The sequence below is a fragment of the Podarcis liolepis genome (genome assembly GCF_965112155.1).
Source record: "Podarcis liolepis genome assembly, contig: SUPER_9_unloc_1, whole genome shotgun sequence".
NCBI classification, from domain to species: domain Eukaryota; kingdom Metazoa; phylum Chordata; class Lepidosauria; order Squamata; family Lacertidae; genus Podarcis; species Podarcis liolepis.
This window is the reverse complement of record NW_028148963.1, coordinates 332,465-342,750: the sequence shown is the minus strand read 5'-3', so window position 1 is coordinate 342,750 and position 10,286 is coordinate 332,465. Positions and strand designations below refer to the sequence as shown.

At 48.7% G+C, this 10,286-nt stretch overlaps 1 long non-coding RNA gene across 1 annotated transcript; it reads right to left on the bottom strand.

Annotated features, from left to right (window-relative positions):
• Positions 1 to 499: 499 nt before the first annotated feature.
• Positions 500 to 9,150, bottom strand: LOC310686764. The gene is made up of 3 exons (XR_014516099.1): positions 9,044 to 9,150; positions 4,569 to 7,353; positions 500 to 3,202 (listed from the first exon to the last, which is right to left on the bottom strand). It is a non-coding gene; the product is annotated as an uncharacterized lncRNA (long non-coding RNA).
• Positions 9,151 to 10,286: the final 1,136 nt, after the last annotated feature.

The window sequence follows — 10,286 nt, the reverse complement described above, 5'->3', positions numbered from 1 at the left end:
TTGGCCTGGAAAAGGGGAAAACTGAGAGGAGATCTGACAGCCATCTTCAAATATCTTAAGGGCTGTCACATGGAAGAGGGAACAAGCTTCTTTTCTCCTGCTCTAGATGGTAGGACTCGAACCCATGGATTCAAGTTATAAGAAAGGAGATTCCAACTAAACATTCATAAAAACTTTCTGGCAGTAAGGGCTGTTTGGCATTGGAACAGATTCCCATGAGAGGTGGTGGACTCTCCTTCCTTGGAGGTTACTAAGCAGAGGTTGGCTGGCCGTCTGCCATGGATGCTTTTGCTGAGATTGCTGCATCACAGGGGGCTGGACTAGATGACCCTTGGTGTCCCTTCCAGCTATAAGTTTCTATGATTCTATGAAATTGATCTGGATTAATGACAGCCATCCACCAGTTTCATATGCAAAACTGCTTCCCACCCCACCCCCTTACTGATTAATATATATAAAAAATACATTAAAGTAGACAAATAATAACTTACAAAAAGGATCAATAAACGTGTCACCTTTATTATATAAACTGTTATCATAATCACATGTCAAAATTTCTTTTGTGAATGAAATAAAATGGTTTCAATCAGTTTTTAATAACCAACAATCAAATGTAGTGCTTGGGGTACAGCTTAGATCAATTCCCCCGATGTTCAGTGTCCAGGGGTTCAGTGCCTGGCACCCAGAAACTCATGGCAAAGGGGAGTCTGGCACCAAGTAACTCATAACATTTCACTTCCTTGCAAGCTAAGGAAAGCTGTTGATTGGCAGAAGACACTGGGCAGAAACAGAAACAGGGGGATGAGGGGGTCTAAGGGTGAAGTCCTGCTCCTGTCCATCCTAATACTGGACAGATTATTACAGGATGTTGAGAAGGGTCATTTTTTACTATTAATTGAGAAACAGCAGCCATAGTCTAGGCCAGGAGTGTTTTTCCTTGGTGACACCGCCTTGTTGAAAAGTGTGTGTTTGCAGGGTGTTTCCTGTCCTGTCCAGAAATGCACCGTGCTGGATGAAGCCAGCTCTAGATCCTTCCTAAATAAATAAAATAAAAACTCACTGGAAGAAATATTTGAAAAATTAATGTTAAGGGGAACAATTCACATTGTTAAGCAAGGTAGCTAAAGCAACAGGGTCAGGGCCTCCATTGTGACACGTCCCCCTGCTGAGTGACTTGGCTGAGGACTTTGGGAAGAGCAACTATTTGAGGATAGTTCAGGAGAAAGGAGGTGGTTTGTGAGAAGTAATGATGTTTTCCGGCAAAATAAAGATTTCTTCTTCTTGAGTGTAAGTAGGATGTCTAATTCTTTCTGCATTCTGCTTCATTTGCTCTCCCTCAAGATTTAGAAACATAGGGCAGTAAGGCAGATCTGGAAAAAGCCTAGGTAAAGGTACAGGTACCCCTGACTGTTAGGTCCAGTCGCGGACGACTCTAGGGTTGCGCGCTCATCTCGCTCTATAGGCTGAGGGAGCCGGCATACAGCTTCCGGGTCATGTGGCCAGGATGACGAAGCCGCTTCTGGCAAAAGCAGAGCAGTGCACGGAAAGGCTGTTTACCTTCCCGACAGAACGGCACCTACCGTATTTTTGGCTCTATAGGACGCACCGGACCATAAGACGCACCGGATCATAGGAGGGGGAGAACGGGGGGGGGGATTCTCTCCCTCTCTGCTCAGGGTCCCTTCAGCGAAGCGGCAGGAGAAACGGAGCCCCTTCCATTTCTCCTCCCGCTTCGCTGAAGGGGCGCTGCGCAGAGAGGGAAAACTGTGCAGCGCCTCTCCAGCGAAGCGTAGCCTGGAAAGCAAGAGGGATCGGTGTGCACCGACCCCTCTCGCTCTCCAGGCTTCAGGCGGCTATCCGCAAGCCTTCTGAGTGCAGCGGGAACTCCTGCTGCGCTTGGAAGGCTTGCGGATAGCTGCCTGAAGCCCCCAGAGCGTAGCCTTTGAAGCCTCCGCAGAGCAGCGGGGTGAAGGCACCCCGCTGTCCTGCGAAGGCTTTGTGCAGCCATCCCCAAGCTAGAACAGTGAGACGGAGCGCCGCGCAGTGCTCCGCCTCACTGTTCTGGCTTCGGGGACGGCCTTTGAAGCCTCTGCAGGGCGGCAGGGTGCCTTCACCCCGCTGCCCTGCGGAGGCTTTGCGCAGCTAACCCCAAGCTAGAACAGCGAGACGGAGCGCTGCGCAGCGCTCCTTCTCCCTGCTCTGGCTTTGGGCTTAGCTGCGCAGCCTGCATTCACTCCATAGGGCGCACACAAATTTTCCCTTAATTTGTGTTTTTTTTAAAAAAAATAATTATTATTAGCAAACCAATCAAATCACATTAGTTCCAAATTACAAAACCGAATTTTAAATTTTTGTTGGGGGTACCCATGCCTCGAGCTCTTAAAGGGATCCAATCATCTCTTATTTCTGCTGCTTTGATCATTTCCCCTTAATTTTTGGAGGGGAAAAAGTGCGTCCTATAGAGTGAAAAATACGGTATTTATCTACTTCCACTTTCGAACTGCTAGGTTGGCAGGAGCTGGGACCGAGCCGCAGGAGCTCACCCCGTCGCTGGGATTCGAACTGCCGACCTTCTGATCAGCAAGCCCTAGGCTCTGTGGCCACCCGTGTCCCTACGGAAAAAGCCTATCGCAGACCAAATCCCCCTCCCAAACCTGGTATGTAAGGGCTTCCGGTTTTTCCGCCCTCCGTTGTGGATGTGCTTCGCGGGTTCTCCGCGCCTAGCAGCTGTTAGAGGGAACTTTGGGGGGCAACGCGGAGGCTACACGACCCCCAAAAAGGCTCTGGGCGTGGCCCAGGGCTGACATTGTCCGGCAGCGTCAAAAAAGGAACCCTTCGAAGCCCACGTCCTAACCAGGAGGTGAATCGACAGAGAGTACCTAGACGCAAGGACACGAGCAATCCTCAGCAGCAAGCCTCAAAGTCCCAAAGGGTAAGAACGGCAGCTAACAAGGAGAGCTTGAGGAGAAGAGGGTCTGTGAGACTTATTTATACAAACTGAACTGCTCAGAAACAGACCCAAAAGACTAGCACATAAAGAGTAAAGAACGGGAGATTTTATCTTAAACATATTGGAAATCTTTCTCATTATACGTAACCATAAGCAAAGATTTCTCTAACAAGTGCCAGTAAGAAAAGGAAGACAGATTCAAATTTCACTCTGCAACAGTACTAGCCCATTAAAAGAAGCGGAATTCAAGGACTTACCGTATTTTTTGCACCATAGGACGCACTTTTCCCCCTCCAAAAATGAAGGGGAAATGTGTGTGCATCCTATGGTGCGAATGCAGGCTTTCGCTGAAGCCTGGAGAGTGAGAGGGGTGGGTTGCCAGCATGCCGAAGCCTGCGCGCGCTGAGCTCATTGCGTCCAGGCTTCCCGGACCTCCCCGCAAGCAGCGGGAGCGCTCCCGCTGTTTGCGCAGGGTTGCCAGCATGCCGAAGCGTGCGTGCACTGAGCTCAGCGCGTCCAGGCTTCCCGGACCTCCCCGCAAGCAGCGGGAGTGCTCCCGCTGTTTGCGCAGGGTTGCCAGCATGCCGAAGCCTGCGCACGCTGAGCTTAGCGCGTCCAGGCTTCGCGGACCTCCCCGCAAACAGCAGGAGCGCTCCCGCTGTTTGCGCAGGGTTGCCAGCATGCCGAAGCCTGCGCGCGCTGAGCTCAGCGCGTCCAGGCTTCACGGACCTCCACACAAGCAGCGGGAGGGCTCCCGCTGTTTGCGCAGGGTTGCCAGCATGCCGAAGCCTGTGCGCGCTGAGCTCAGCGCGTCCAGGCTTCGCGGACCTCCCCACAAGCAGCGGGAGGGCTCCCGCTGTTTGCGCAGGGTTGCCAGCATGCCGAAGCCTGCGCGCGCTGAGCTCAGCGCGTCCAGGCTTCACGGACCTCCCCACAAGCAGCGGGAGGGCTCCCGCTGTTTGCGCAGGGTTGCCAGCATGCCGAAGCCTGCGCGCGCTGAGCTCAGCGCGTCCAGGCTTCGCGGACCTCCCCGCAAACAGCAGGAGCGCTCCCGCTCTTTGCGCAGGGTTGCCAGCATGCCGAAGCCTGCGCGCGCTGAGCTTAGCGCGTCCAGGCTTCCCGGACCTCCCCGCAAGCAGCGGGAGCGCTCCCGCTGTTTGCGCAGGGTTGCCAGCATGCCGAAGCCTGCGCGCGCTGAGCTCAGCGCGTCCAGGCTTCGCGGACCTCCCCGCAAACAGCAGGAGCGCTCCCGCTCTTTGCACAGGGTTGCCAGCATGCCGAAGCCTGCGCGCGCTGAGCTTAGTGCGTCCAGGCTTCCCGGACCTCCCCGCAAGCAGCGGGAGCGCTCCCGCTGTTTGCGCAGGGTTGCCAGCATGCCGAAGCCTGCGCGCGCTGAGCTCAGCACGTCCAGGCTTCGCAGACCTCTCCACAAGCAGGGGGAGCCAGCACTGGGCTCCCACGGCTTGCAGAGAGCTACCTGTTTGGGGGCTGGGGTTGGGGGAAGCTTGAGCTTCCCCAGCCCGCGCCTGGGGGGGGAAATAATTTTTTTCCCTTTATTTCCCCCCAAAAAAACTGGGTGCGCCCTATGTTCCGGTGCGCCCTATGGTGCGAAAAATACGGTAACATGTTTTTTACTTTGAAGTGGCGTGAGCCCAGCGAAAGAGACTGAGTTAAAAGACTTGGATTGTCAGCGCTGTTTGTGGTAAAAGAGTGGAAGTTACTGGAAAACAAAGGTAAAAGAGAAGGCAACACTTTTAATATTGAACTTATATTAAACACTAACCTATAAAGATGGCAAAGATGGCATAGCGTGGTCTAGGAGAAATGGCTGGACTAATTGGAGAATCGGGAAGAGAAGAAAAGTGGCGAAAGGAGGGGCAGAACTGCACAAAAGAGGAAAGGGACTATAAAATAAAAGATGAGCATCTTTAGTTTGAGGAGGTAGTTTGTGAGAAAGGAAATACGTTTTCTGGTGTAATGAAGAGACTTTCTTCATATAAAGTATAAGTAGGATTCCTAATTCCTAATTCCTTCTGCATTCTGTTTCTTTTACTATCCCTCAAGATTCAGAAACATAGGGAACCAAGTCATGGTTAGATTAGTTTATAAAGATTGGCTGCGTGAGCTGCTGGTCTCCTGCTGTCATGTGCCAAAGATCCATCCCCTGGTCTGTGAGGAGGAGGAGGAAGAGATATTGGAAGAGAAATGGGAGGATGAAGTGATGGTTATGAAGATCAGAAGGAATCTTTAGTGAAGGTGAAAACAATTTATGTAAGACCAAGCGACCAGGGGATGGATGCCACCGATATATAGATGGGGAGTGTTGATCTTTGTTCTTGAGGAACAGGGAGGCCAGAGAGAATCTGGATCACTGGGATGGGGGGAGGCAGCTCCCTGATTCAAGAAGAGTTCAGGGATGGGATGAGGAAGGGAGGAAGGGAGAATAACGCAAGCCACCTGGAGATCCTTGCAGGAAAGATGTAGTAATCAATTTTTCCTCTTCATTTCTCTTCCAGGCAGCGATAACAGTGAGGCCAGCAGCTCCAGTACAGCTCTACCCCACTCCAAGACCCAGTTCTCCCTTCGCCCAAAACCCAAGTATCTAAATAAATAAATAATAGGGATGCGGGTGGTGCTGTGGGTTAAACCACAGAGCCTAGGACTTGCCTATCAGAAGGCTGGCGGTTCGAATCCCCATGACCGAGTGAACTCCCGTTGCTCGGTCCCTGCTCCTGCCAACCTAGCAGTTCGAAAGCACATCAAAGGGCAAGTAGATAAATAGGTACCGCTACGGCGGGAAGGTAAAGGGCGTTTCCGTGCGCTGCTCTGGTTCAGAAGCAGCTTAGTCATGCTGGCCACATGACCCAGAAACTGTACATGACCGGTCCACCAATAAAACGAGATGAGCGCCGCAACCCCAGAGTCGGCCACGACTGGACCTAAGGGTCAGGGGTCCTTTTCAAACTTCTTATAAATGGAAACTGGTCAGGCAACCTTTCAAACTTCTTATAAATGGAAACTGGGGAAAGCCCCCTCCAAAAGAATAGACTGTGCCCAGTGACTAGCTGATCCACATGCCTGTTCAGTTGACGCTCTAGATGCCTACTCAGTTGTTCTCAAAGGCTGTTGAAAGAGAGAATGGCTAGTGTGGCAGGCTGTGCGAGCTGCTGGCCTCCTGCTGTCGTGCCCCTAAAATCCACCCCCTGGTCTGCGAGGAGGAGGAGGAAGAGATATTGGAAGAGAAATGGAATGAGGAAGTAAATATAATTAAAGAAAGGGAGAATAGCGTAAGCCACCTGAAGATCCTTGAAGGAAAGATGGGTTGTCAACATAATAAGAAATAGAAAGATTAAAAATATTTTCTCTTCTTCTCTCTTCCGGGCAGCGACAGCAGTGAGGCCAGCAACTCCAGCACAGATCTCCCTCCCCACCAAGACCCAGTCCTCCCCTTCCCCACAAACCCAAATAGAAAAATAAAATAAAAATAATCATCATCATTATTATTCTAATCAAGTTCCTTTACAAACATGCTATTCTGTGATCATCCTTTTATCCTAGGCGGTGCTTTTTCCTACGTTTGTGAGCATGAGTGGAAATCCTGAGTCTCGCTGCAGGAGTCAACAGTTTGGCTCCTTCCCTTGTTGTTGCTCCTAGATGGAACCGCACATGTGCGAAGACAAGACAGAGCCTTCCAAACTGGATCAATAAACGTGTCACCCGTTGTCTGAAAACCACTGTCCTAATCACATGCCAGATTGTCTTTTTTGAATGAAATAAAATTCTTTCAAATAGTTTTTTAATGTTGTCATTTGTCTGTCTTGAGAAGCAATGGAGTGCGCCTCCGGGGGTGAGGTCAAAAGTCAAGCAAGGGTGTCAGCAGTCCCAAAGGGACCTCTCCAGGGAGCAAGACTGGGCAGTGTGTCTGGAGGTCCTGGGCTTCCCAGATGACAAGACTCCCTCTCTTGGCCTTGCAGATGTGTCTCCAAGGAAAGCAGAGTTAGGCACCAGTTGGGCTGCAGGAGATGTCAGAAGGGGTTGTAAACGGCGCCATCCAACTGCCTGAGGGACTCCACTCCAGATTTGTGTAGGCTTTACTCCTTAGCCTTTTCAGCTCCCAAAGATATCCCACAGGCAAATTAGGATCAGAGTTTTCCTTCTCCTCGATGGGCTATCTTTATAGGTGGATGAGCCCCATCTGCTCCTCACTTCCCTCCACAGCATTGCAGAAACCACCTTCTTGACCACTGGGCCCACGCTTGGTCTTGTCCGCTCAATCTGCTGGAGCCTGTCTTGGCACACAGGGGAAGTTCCTGAGCATTTGAGACTCCTTGGCTGCCCTCACCTGGTTTAGGTGGCCAGTCAAACCGTTCCCAGGATGTGGCCTCTGTCAATGCTGACCGTTTCTAGGAGCAAGAGAACAAACTTTTTATTAAAGAATGGAAATGGTTTAATGAATAGTTACAAACTGTAAACAGATAAGAACATTGGCAGGATTATTGGAATAACCTGCAGTTTAATAAGATTATATATTTAAAGCAGATGCATAAATGAAGAAATTAAGGTAATTTGGATATGCATAAGATATGAAGAATCAATTTAAGGAACTGCAGAAAGAGGGGGAAGGAAGTCAAGTTTTGAAATGTTAAAATGACTGCAAAATTATTGAAATGTATAAACTTGAAAATCATAATTTTTTTTAAAAAAATTATTTCGCCAAAAATCAGACATCATCCGTTTCACTCCCAACTGGAGCCAAAGGACACAGGCCTGGCCAGGACAGCTTTCCAGTGATAGCTTCTGCGGTGATGAGGCATGTGAGCCTCAACTGTCCTGCATCTACTCCAGCTGAGGAATCACACACCTCCTGCCCAAGCTAGCGAGCCCCACCTGGGCTGTGGGTCCTTGCCTTCCGTCCCTCCCAACTGACAGCTGTTAGTTCTGGAATCCTGAGCTTGAGGGGGGGGTACATCCCTTTTCGCCCCGTGGGACACTCACCACCCCTTAGCCACCTGCCTTTGGCGCTGCAGCAGTGATGGCTTTGGTCCCTGAAAGAGCATGCAAGATCTCTCCCAAATCTCAATACATATTTTGCTCTCCTAGACATCTTGCAAGACTTCAGTGAGATCTCACAAGATCTTGCAGGAAATCTCCAATCTGTTTACCTGCAAGCACACACATTTAATTTTTTTTTCTTATTTAGTACAAATTTCTCAATCTAACAGATTTGCACATAGGATTCTGTATCACATGAAACGGCACATTTGTTTTGTTCTATTGTTACATTATTTGTGGCCTTCTAACACTTTGGGAGAAGCCTTCTCTCCCTTTTCCCTTAAAAAATGAGGATCTATGCTTTACACTCAGCAGGGAGGCCCATTTAAAAGGAAACATGTAGTTGTTTTGCTGCTGCTTTTTTGTGTTCTCAGGTGTCCAAGTTAGCCTCCTGGCCCTGCTCCTCCAATATACCACAGCAACATCCCCACTAGAAATCCCTACTTGGGCTTTCATTGGCCATCAGCAATATCCGGTGGAGCCAGGTGGAGAGAAATGCCCCACCTTGCCCATCTTTGGGGTTTCAAGAGGTATATCCTCTGTGCATGTGCAGAATTCATGATTCAGCAAATCTATTAGACCATTGAAAGAGTTCTTTCCTCTGATTAAATTACCAAAGGAAGAAAGCAGGATTGGCTTTTCTCACCAGGGACACAAGGAAGGGGAAGGTGTATGCTTAAGAAATCAAATTCCCCAAGGGCTGAAACTCTGTTCAGCCAATTAAAAAACCCCAATTCTCTCAGGAGAGTGCTTCATATCCGGCGGGCAGGGCTTGTGTGCTTTGCTCATGATCCCTTGGGTGTCCTGAGGCTGTTAGAGCAGCAGCCGTAAGTCTTGGGGCTCTGGGAGTGAGACATTGTCCTCAGAAGGCAAAGAGTAACTGAGGTTCCCTTTTCTCTCCCTTGGAGGCCCTGAACCAGGAGCTGGCCAGTTCAGGGCCTCCATGGGAGAGAAAAGGGGGGCCAGCACTTGTGCTCAAATGAGCTTTCATACGCGGTCATCCTGCCCCACACTCACATTCCAAAATATCTGCATGCTCACCTATCCAAGAGGTGGTTGGTCTTGGGCTGGGGGGTCCCAGAAGGCAGAATAAGTTGGGAAGCAAAGCCCAAGAAGTTGGAGGCATCCTCTTCGCATCCACCCAAACCCAATCTAAACAGCTTTGCTCCAGAACCAGCCCCTCCCTTCAGTTCTGTTCAGTTAAGAATGTCAGTTAAGAGGGACCACTGTAGCACCCTGCTTGTGGTTAATGCTTAGCTGGAATGAAATATTCAACGCAGCAATAGAGAAATTAAAATAATTATTTATTTGTCAGACAAATAAATGAGAGGCACAGTGGTATATGGTTACCAAGCTCTGGCCTGGCCTCCTGCCATTATGGCCAGTCCTTATATTCCCTTAATCCAGCCCCCTTTGCTCCTCCTGTGGCTGCCTCTGTCCAATCAGCCTGGTTGGATTTCCTATTGGCTGATTGCTATAACCAATCACAAAAAGATACACCCATATCCTCCTGTCCTTATATGGAACACAAAGAGCTATATATTGTTACATCTATAAATGACAAATAAGTAGTAATATATCTTACATGTGTCTCAACAAGGAATCTTAATTACCAGCTCACCTCTTGCCCTCCTTGCCCTATTGCCTTCTAAAACAAATGGTTAATCTTAAATTTTTATCTTAAACATATGTCAAGGATCTTGAGTTTCACATCAACATTGAAAGATCTCCTTCATTTGAAGGTTTCTAAACAAATGCCTGACAACTTATATATCAGGACAGCTTAGATGGCGTCTTCCTGTCTGGCAGGGGGCTGGTGGCTGACTTAATTACAACTCTTACAACTATATGAAATAAGAATCCAGCATTTGTTAAATCCTTTGCATAATTACATTTAAGCCAGCATATTTCATACATTATCATAGATAGCTTTTTAGAAGGATAAACTTCCTAAAAGTAACAAGGAAGGAACAGTTTACAGCCTCAAAATAAAATAGGAAAAAAAGCCTCTTCCCCTGTTTACACTCCCCCCCCCCTTCTCCAGCCAGTTGCTTTGTTTCCATTAGCTCTTTCCAACATTTATTGCCCTTAAACTCTCTCAGTTTAAGAAAGAAACAGCTTTAAAAAGACTTCCCAAAAATGCTTTCTTTCTGGCAGCTAGATGCTTCTCCATTTGGTCTTTAACCTTAGAAAGAAGATCTAGCTCATTTTACTGGGAGGCACATTGGTATTATTTTACTATTTACTCATTCCTAATTATATTTATCTCTGCCTTTGTTATCTT